The sequence below is a fragment of the Psammomys obesus genome, unplaced genomic scaffold (genome assembly GCF_907164565.1).
Source record: "Psammomys obesus unplaced genomic scaffold, mPsaObe1.curated_primary_1811, whole genome shotgun sequence".
NCBI lineage: Eukaryota > Metazoa > Chordata > Mammalia > Rodentia > Muridae > Psammomys > Psammomys obesus.
In genome coordinates, this window is record NW_026591086.1 from 43,082,213 (window position 1) to 43,091,852 (window position 9,640).

The window sequence follows — 9,640 nt, forward strand, 5'->3', positions numbered from 1 at the left end:
ACACACACACACACACACACACACACACACACACACACACACACACATGTATTTATTCCTAAATATAACCTGGTCAGTCTGTATATTATTATATTTTCAGGGCTGAACATTTGGCATTGGATAACCAATCAGCATGCTCTTCTCTGGGGAAGACTTATTTCCTCCACTCTCCACATTCCTTATTTGCCTGTAGTTCCTTATGTAGAGTTGAGGCCTCATGATCTTATTCCTAGCCACTTTGGCATGTCTGTTGGTATTCTTGATCAGCTGATGTTAAGGCAGTTATGTTGATGAAACTTTATAGGTGTAGCTTCTGATGTTACTAAGAGACATAGTCTCACAGTAAACTCCCTGATTCTCTGGCTCTTACATTTTTCTGTCTCATTTTCTACAATGTTTCCTGAGCCTTAGGTATAGGAGCTGTTTTATATATATATCGTTTGGGACTGGGCTCTGCAAGTCTGCATTTTGATTGTTTGTGGGTTTCTGTACTGGTCTCTATTGCAGAGATAATTTTATCTGTGGCTGTAAGGACAAAAGTTTGGAAAGTAGTTAGAGATTATACTGATTTTATAAAGTGATTGTAGATTCTCTTTCAAGATCCATGACTTTACTAGCCTTGGGCAGTTTGCTAGGTTTCCAGTTGCAGACATGATCTCCATTTGGTTTAGTCTTAAATCCAGCTAGAGCTGCTTAGGACTGTTGATTGCTTCCTTCCCTTGAAAGCTTGCATGGCACCATGTGGTACCATAAAAGCCAGTCTTCAGGGAGTAGACATTTAAGGAGGTTCAGCACAGGGGTCTCTGGGCCCTGTGTGTAAAGTGAACGGTGTCTTCAGCAATAGGAGCTTACTTTCCACCTTAGGGCATGGCCACCAAAGGCAATAGCAACAGCCTCTTTGTTTTGTGAGTCTCTAGGAGAACCCTGACTAACAACTCAAGAGGGCTTCTCAAATCTGGTGTTGGGGTTTTTATTGGGTAGTCTTTGGCTCTTGAATGGAGGATTACTGGCCCAGATGAGGAAATTTTATTAAAGCTATATGTGTGTATTTATACATAGATTTAAAAAATAGTTCTCTTGGGTAAATGACTTTTGCTGATCTTACCACTATTTATCCTCATTCCTCCTTGCACTGTATTTATATGCCTTATCGCTAATGAGAATATCTTTCTCTCTCTTTTCCTAAATCTAATGTGTAACCAGTTTGTGGAGGATATAGATTCCTAACACTCCACCCTGACAATTGTCCCTTTTTATTTTTCTGGTTCAGTTACTCCAGGATATGTACTTACATCTGAAGATTTGGAGATAAGAGCATCCAATAAGAAGAACATGTAACATTTGTCTTTCTGGATCCAACTTACATCACTTAGTATGATCTTTCCAAGTTATATTTGTTTACCTGTAAAGCTCATGATTTCATTTTTCTTCATAGCCAACCAGTATTCCATAGTATTTATATACCATATTTCCATTATCCATTCCAAAGACATTTAGGTCACTTCCATGCTACTGTGAATAGAACAGCAAGGAACAATGCAGAGTAGGATGTCTACTTCTTTGTGCGTATCTCTAGGAATATTGTAGCTGGGCCATATAGTAAATACAATGAGAATTTTATTTATTTATTAAGTAAAAATTTACTTTTTCGATTTTCATTGTTGTAGTAGCTTGCAGTCTCATCAGCAATGAGAGTTCCTTTTACACACACTACTTTCAGAATTTGTTGTCAATTGTTTTGTTGATCTTCGACATTTTGTTGTTTTAAGAGGAAATTTCAAAGTTCTTTTCCCTAATTGCTAGGGACTATGAACATTTTTGAGATGTTACACTTTTTTTTCCCTTCTTCTTCTGAGAACACTTCTGCTCAGATTCTAGGACCATTTCTTGCATGTCATTTTGGAGGTGGTGGTTATAAGTTCTTTATATATGCTGAATATTAATCCTTTATCAGATGATTACCCCCATTTTGGGGGTTCCTCTCTGCTGATTTTTTTCTTTAGCTGTGCAGAAGCTTTTTAGTTTTATGAAGTCCCACTTGCCGGTTGTTGGCCTTAATACTTGAGCAAATGGAGTTCTATTCGGAAAATCTTTTCCTTTGCCTATATGATATAGGGTACTACCTATGTTTTCTTATAGATGTTAAAATGTTTTAGGTTATATATTCAGGTCTTTTGATTGATTTGAGTAGTTTTTGTGCCAGGTGAATGCCTTAGTTTTCTTTCTTTAAGTTTATTTATTTAATTGCTATGAGGAGACCCTCTGGCAAGACCAACTTATAAATCATTTAATTGGAGACTTGCTTACAGTTTCAGAAGATATGTCCATGACCATAATGACAGGGAGTACAGCAGCAGGTAGTTCGGCAGGTGGGCATGGGCCCGGAGAAGTAGCTGAGAGTTCAAAGCCTGCCCTAGTGGCACACCTCTTCCAATGAGGCTACACTTCTGAATCCTTCCCAAATAATGTGTGTGTGAGAAGCATTTAAATATATGAGCCTGTTGGGGGACATTCTTATTGAAACTATCATATTTCATTCTCTGGACCCCATAGACTTATAGCCATATCATAACGCAAAATGCATTTAGTTTAATTTCAAGAGTGCACACAGTTTTTCACAGTCTGAACTCAGTTTAAAAGTTCAAAGTCTTTGGAGAATCAAGACAATCTCTGAACTATAATATCCTATAAAATCAAAAGGGAAATTACATCCTTCCCATATACATAGACCATAAATTACCATTCCGAAAAGGGAGGAAAGCAGACATAATAGGGAAATACAGGTCCAAGCAAGACTGAACATAGCAAAGGAAACTCTAAATCCTGTAACTCTTATCTCTGATGTCAAAGGGTTTAGATGGCTCCCCCCTTCTAGTTTTGCTGACTGCAGCAAATTTCTCTCACAGGGGCTGTTTCCACTCAGTTACTGAAGCTCTCCTTGGCAGACATCCCACAGCTCTAGAATTTCTCTCATCTTGGGGTCTCGAACACAATGTAGGCTCCATCTCCACAGCTTCACAAAATAGCCTCTCTTGGCTTCCACACATGGACTTTCCAGACACATAACCTGGCTTCAGTGGCATTTTCTTAACTACAAAGGAAGATTCCATAACCTCTTTACTCCTGTATTCTTCATGACTCTAAAGCGAGAACCACATGGCCAAGTTTTACTGCCTGATTGGATAGCATCTAGCCTCCTCCTTGAATTTCCTTTGCACAAACTTTCTTTTATTGTTGCTGTTTAGGAACGGATAATTTCTTAGTGCTTCTCACATATTTCATGATTAGCTGGGTGGAGTCTCACCCCAGGATGCCATTCCCATTGTTTCTTTTTTAATCTCTTTCAGTACAACCAAGGCTCCAATATTACATTGGTACTTTTATTCTCCTGAGACTGTACATTTTGTGTTGTGTTTCTTTTTGCCCACTAGATCATTTTCATTGTAGATCTACATAAGAGTAATAACCACGGGGCAGAGTCAACACTTAGGCTGTCCAGAAATTTTGTCTGCTGTGGGAATTAGTCACAAATTCTTCATTTTAGCCTCAGGCAGATTCTTTGGACAAGGGCAAAAGTCAGTCTTCTTCTTTGCCAAATAACGTCTCTAACCCAGTCATTAATATTATTATCCTCTGAAACCCCTTGAACTGGGCCTTCATAGTCCACATTGCTGTAAGCATTACTATTTTTCAAGATTGTGCTAGGACGGCCCATTATACCCAGTTTACAACATTCCACTGCTCTTTTAGTCCAAAGCCCAAAGTCTTCCATGTATTATATACCTGTCACAGTACCCCACTTCTGGTATCAAATTCTGTCTTAGTTACTTTTATGTTGCAGTGAAAAGACATTATGGCAAAGGCAACACTTTTTAAAAAAGCATTTAATTGGGGGGAGGAGCTTACAGAGGGTAGGTCAATGACTAACACGGAAGGCTGCATGGCACTAGGCATGTATGTAGATAAAAATGGCACCAGCGAAATAACAGAGTTTACATCTGACCCAAAAGCACAAGGCAGAGATAGAGAATGGATATTATGTGGGCTTTTGAATCCTCAAAAGTAACATATCTTCTTCAGTAAGACCACACCTCCTAATCTTTCTCCAAAATTTCCTCCATTTGTGACAGGAGCACAAGTATTTGAACTTATAAGGAGTATTCTTACCAAGTGAGAGATAATTTGTCTAATTTTGTGCTTCTACATGTGGAGATGCAATTTTCACAAAACCATTTGTTGATTATTTCTTTTCTCTAGCTTACAATTTTGGCATCTTTGTCAAATATCAGGTAGCTGAAGTTATATGTACTTACATTTTGGTTTATAATTTTATTCCATTAGGCTATATATTTGTACTAGTACCATACTGTGTTTTATTACTATGGCTCTGTAATGTATTTTAGGATTTGGAATGGTATTTCCTCTAGTACTCTTCTTTTTTTACAATTGTCTTGGCAAGCTTAGAGTTGTTTTTGCTGTGAGGAGACACCATGACCATGGCAACTTCTATAAAGGAGAATATTTAATTGGGGATGGCTTACAATTTCAGAGGTTAACCATTATTGTCATGGTGAGAAGCTTGGTGGCATGCCATACTTAAAGTGTCCAACTGCTTTCCTAATCCAAAGTTCCAAAGCCCACATTACTTCAAACAAAAGCATAGTCTGGCTTAGCACAATGATATCTCATTCCTTGGTACCAATATCTGCCTTAGTTAGGATTTCTATTGCTGTGAAGCAACACCATGACCATAGCAACTCTAACAAAGAAAAATATGTAATTGGGGCTGGCTTACAATTTCAGAGGTTTAGTCCTTTATCATTATGCTGAAAAACGTGGCGGTATGCAGGCAGACATGGTGCTGGAGGAGCAGCTTAGAGTTCTTCATCTTGATTTGCAGGCAGCAGAAGGAAACTGGGTGTAGCTTGAACATATCAGACCTTAAAGCTTGCCCCCACAATGACATATACTTTCTCAAATAAAGCCACTCTTCCTAATAGTGCTACTCCCTATGGGCCAAACATTCAAACACATGAATCTATGAGAGCCGTGCCTATTCAAACCACCACAGCAATCCATATAAATTTTAGGATTATGTTTTCTCTTTTTGTGAGGAATGAGATGGAGATTGATTAGAATTGCATTGAATCTGTAAGTAGCTTTTGGTCATTTTCATAATGTTACTTCTATCACTTCGTGAGCATAGAATGGCTTTTCATATTTTAATATCTTTTTTCTCTCTCTCTTTCTCTTAACAGGGTTTCTCTTTGTAACAGCCCTGGCTGTCCTGGAGTCCTGGAACTCTCTTTGTAGGCCAGGCTGGCCTCAGACTCACAAGAGATCCACCTTTTTCTGCCTCCCAAGTGCTGAGATTATTTGGGGCATTATTTGTTTGATTATTATTTGTTCATTCTTTGTACTCCCTCCCCCTGGCTTCTATTTTATTGATTTCTGCTCTTATTTTCAGTATTTCCTGCTGTAAAATGGATTTGAATATGTATTTTTCTAAATTTTTTTTACTTGCATCATTAAGTTATTTGTGCTATTTCTGATTTTTTTTAAAGGTAGGCACTTAGAGCTCTAACTTTTCCTTCTAGCATAGCTTTCGATGTATCCCAGATGTTTTGTTGTATTTCGTTTTCATTAAGTTCTAAGAACTTTTTTTTTCTGTCTCAATTTCTTCTTTTAAGTATTCATCATTCAATTAGTAGTTCTCTAATCTGTATGAGTATGTGCATTTATTATAGATTTATTTGCTGTCAATTTTAAGTTTTATTGCATCATAGTAAGACAAGATCCAAGGGGTTATTTCAATCTCTTTGAATTTGAAGCAATTATTTTGGTTTCAGGATGTGGTCTATTTTAGAGAAACTTTCTTGTGCTATTGAGTAAAATGTGTATTCTGTGGTTTAATGGAATGTTCTGTAGGTATATATTATGTCCATTTGATGTATGATGTCAATTAATTCTGATGTTTTTCTATTTATTTTTGTCTAGATAACTTGCCTTTTGGAGAAAGTGGGGGTATTGAAATCACCCACTATTAATTCCAATAGTAGATTTTTTTTTAAGCATAAGAGAGTGCCCTGGAATTTGATGCATGTGTGCATAGTGATGTCTTGGTTAACTGCTCCCTTGATTAGGATGAAATATTCTTCTTTAACTTTTTGAAGTTTTAGTTTGTTAGATCTTAGAATGGAGGCTTCCTGGTCCCATTTATTTGGAGTACTTTTGTCCATTCTTTTACTCTAAGGAACTTTCCATTTTTAAAGGTAAGATGTGTTTCTTATAAAGAACAAAAGTAGTTTATTTCTTGATCCATTCAGACTGTGCCTTTTGATTGGAGAATTGAAGTCATTGACATTTAAAGTTATTATTGAAGTATGTATGTTAATTGTGGTTGTCACGTTGATTTTTTTGTGTTGTTTTTAATTTTTTATTTAATTTTTATTAATTACACTTTATTCATTTTGTATCCCCCATAAGCCTGTCCCTCCTCCCCTCCCGATCCCACACTCTTTCCCCTTTCTGCATGCATGCCCCTCCCCAAGTCCACTGATAGGGGAGGTCCTCCTCTCCTTCTTTCTGATCTTAGTCTATCAGTTCTCATCAGAAGTGACTGCATTGTCATCTTCTGTGGCCTGGTAGGGCTGCTCCCCCTTCAGGGGGAGGTGATTAAAGAGCAGGCCAATCAGATTATGTCAGAGGCAGTCCCTCTTCTCATTACTATGTAACCCACTTGGACACTTAACTGCCATGGGCTACATCTGTGCAGGGGTTCCAGGTCATCTCCATGAACAGTCCTTGGTTGGAGTATGACTCTTTGGGAAGTTCCCTGTGTTCAAATTTTCTTTTTCTGTTGCTCTCCTTGTGGGGTTCCTGGCCTCTCCAGCTCTTACTATTTCCCACTTCTTACATAAAATTCCATTCACTCTGCCCGACAGTTGGCATTCAGGCTCAGCATCTGCTTTGACAGTCTGCAAGGCAAAGGCTTTCAGAGGCTCTCTGTGGCAGGTTCCTAGGTTGTTTCCTGTTTTTTTCTTCTGGCTTTCAGAGGCCCCCTGTAGCAGGTTCCTAGGTTGTTTACTGTTTTCTTCTTCTTCAAATGTCCATACTCTTTGCCATTCAGGATGGGGATTGAGCTTTTAGTTAGGGTCTTCTCTCTTGCTTAGTTTCTTTAGATGTACAGATTTTAGTGGGTTTATCCTATGTTGCATGTCTATATGAGTGAGTATATACATTGTGTATCTTTTTGCTTCTGGGACAACTCACTCAGGATGATCCTTTCCAGGTCCCACCATTTACCTGCAAATTTCATGATTTCCTTATTTTTCATTGCTGAGTAATACTCCATTGTATAGATGTACCACAGTTTCTGCATCCATTCTTCAGTTGAGGGGCATCTGGGTTGTTTCCAGCTTCTGGCTATTACAAATAAAGCTACTACAAACATGATTGAGCAAATGTCCTTTTTGTACTTGAGCCTCTTTTGGATATATGCCTAGGAGTGGTATGGCTGAATCTTGAGGAAGCACTATTCCTAGTTGTCTGAGAAAGCGCCAGATTGATTTCCAGAGTGGTTGTACAAGATTACATTCCCACCTGCAGTGGAGAAGGGTTCCCCTTTCTCCACAACCTCTCCAACATGTGTTGTCACTTGAGTTTTTGATCTTGACCATTCTGATGGGTGTAAGGTGAAATCTCAGGGTTGTTTTGATTTGCATTTCCCTAATGGCGAATGAGTTTGAGCATTTCTTTAAGTGCTTCTCTGCCATTCAATATTCCTCTACAGAGAGTTCTCTGTTTAGCTATGTTCCTCATTTTTTTAAGTGGATTACTTGGTTTGCTGCTTTTCAGCTTCTTTAGTTATTTATATATACTGGATATGAGACCTCTGTCAGATAAAGGGTTGGTGAAGATTCTTTCCCAATCTGTAGGCAGTCGCTTTGTTTTAATGACGGTGTCCTTTGCTTTACAGAAGCTTTTCAGTTTCATGAGGTCCCATTTATTGATTGTTGCTCTTAGAGCCTGTGCTGTTGGTGTTCTGTTCAGGAAGTTTTCTCCTGTACCAATGAGTTCTAGGGTATTCCCCACTTATTTTTTCTAGCCGATTTAATGTGTCTGGTTTTATGTTGAGGTCTTTGATCCACTTGGACTTCAGTTTTGTGCAGGGTGATAAGTATGGATCTATTTTCATTTTTCTACATGTACACATCCAGTTGGACCAGCACCATTTGTTGAAGATGCTATCTTTTTTCCATTGTATGGTTTTGGCATCTTTGTCAAAAATCAGGTGTCCATAAGTGTGTGGGTTTATTTCTGGGTCCTCTGTTCGGTTCCATTGATCCACGATTCTGTTTATATGCCAGTACCATGCAGTTTTTAAAAACTGTTGCTTTATAGTACAACTTAAGATCAGGGATGGAGATACCTCCAAAAGATCTTTTATTGTAGAGGATTGTTTTAGCAATTCTGGGTTTCTTGTTATTCCATATGAAGTTGAGAATTTTTCTTTCCAGGTCTGTAAAGAATTGTGTTAGTAATTTGATGGGAATTGCATTGAACCTGTAGATTGCTTTTGGTAAGATATCCATTTTTACTATGTTAATCCTGTCAATCCAAGAACAGGGGAGATCTTTCCATCTTCTGATATCTTCTTCTAATTCTTTCTTCAGAGACTTGAAATTTTTTTCATACAAGTCTTTGACATCCTTGGTTATGATTACTCCAAGGTACTTTATGTTATTAGTGGCTATTGTGAAGGGTGTTGTTTTCCTAATTTCTTTCTCAGCCCTTTTGTCTTTTGTATACAGAAGGGCTACTGATTTTTTTTTTTTTGAGTTAATTTTTTATCCGGTCACTTTGCTGAAGGTGTTTATCAGCTGTAGGAGTTCCCTGGTAGAGTTTTTGGGGTCACTCATGTATACTATCATATCATCTACAAATAGTGATAATTTGACTTCTTCCTTTCCAATCTGTATCCCCTTGATCTCCTTCAACTGTCTTATTGCTCTAGCAAGGACTTCCAGCACTATGTTGAAGAGATATGGAGAGAGTGGGCAGCCTTGTCTTGTCCCTGATTTCAGTGGGATTGCTTTAAGTTTTTCTCTATTCAGTTTGATGTTGGCTATAGGCTTGCTGTATATCGCCTTTACTATGTTTAGATATGTGCCTTTTATCCCTGATCTCTCCAATACTTTAAATATGAATGGATGTTGGATTTTGTCAAATGCTTTTTCGGCATCTAGGGAGATTATCATGTAGTTTTTTTCTTTCAGTTTGTTAATATGGTGGATCACATTAATGGATTTCTGTATATTGAACCACCCCTGCATACCTGGGATGAAGCCTACTTTGTCATGGTGGATGATATCTTTGATGTGTTCTTTATATTCGGTTTGCGAGTATTTTTGCGTCAATGTTCATAAAGGAGATTGGCCTGAAATTCTCTTTCTTTGTTGGGTCTTTGTGAGGTTTAGGTACCAAGGTGATTGTGGCTTCATAGAATGAGTTTGGTAATGTTCCTTCTATTTCTATTTTGTGGAATAGTTTGAAGAGAACTAGCATTATCTCTTCTTTGACGGTCTGGTAGAATTCTGCGCCGAAACCATCTGGTCCTGGGCTTTTTTGGATGGGAGAC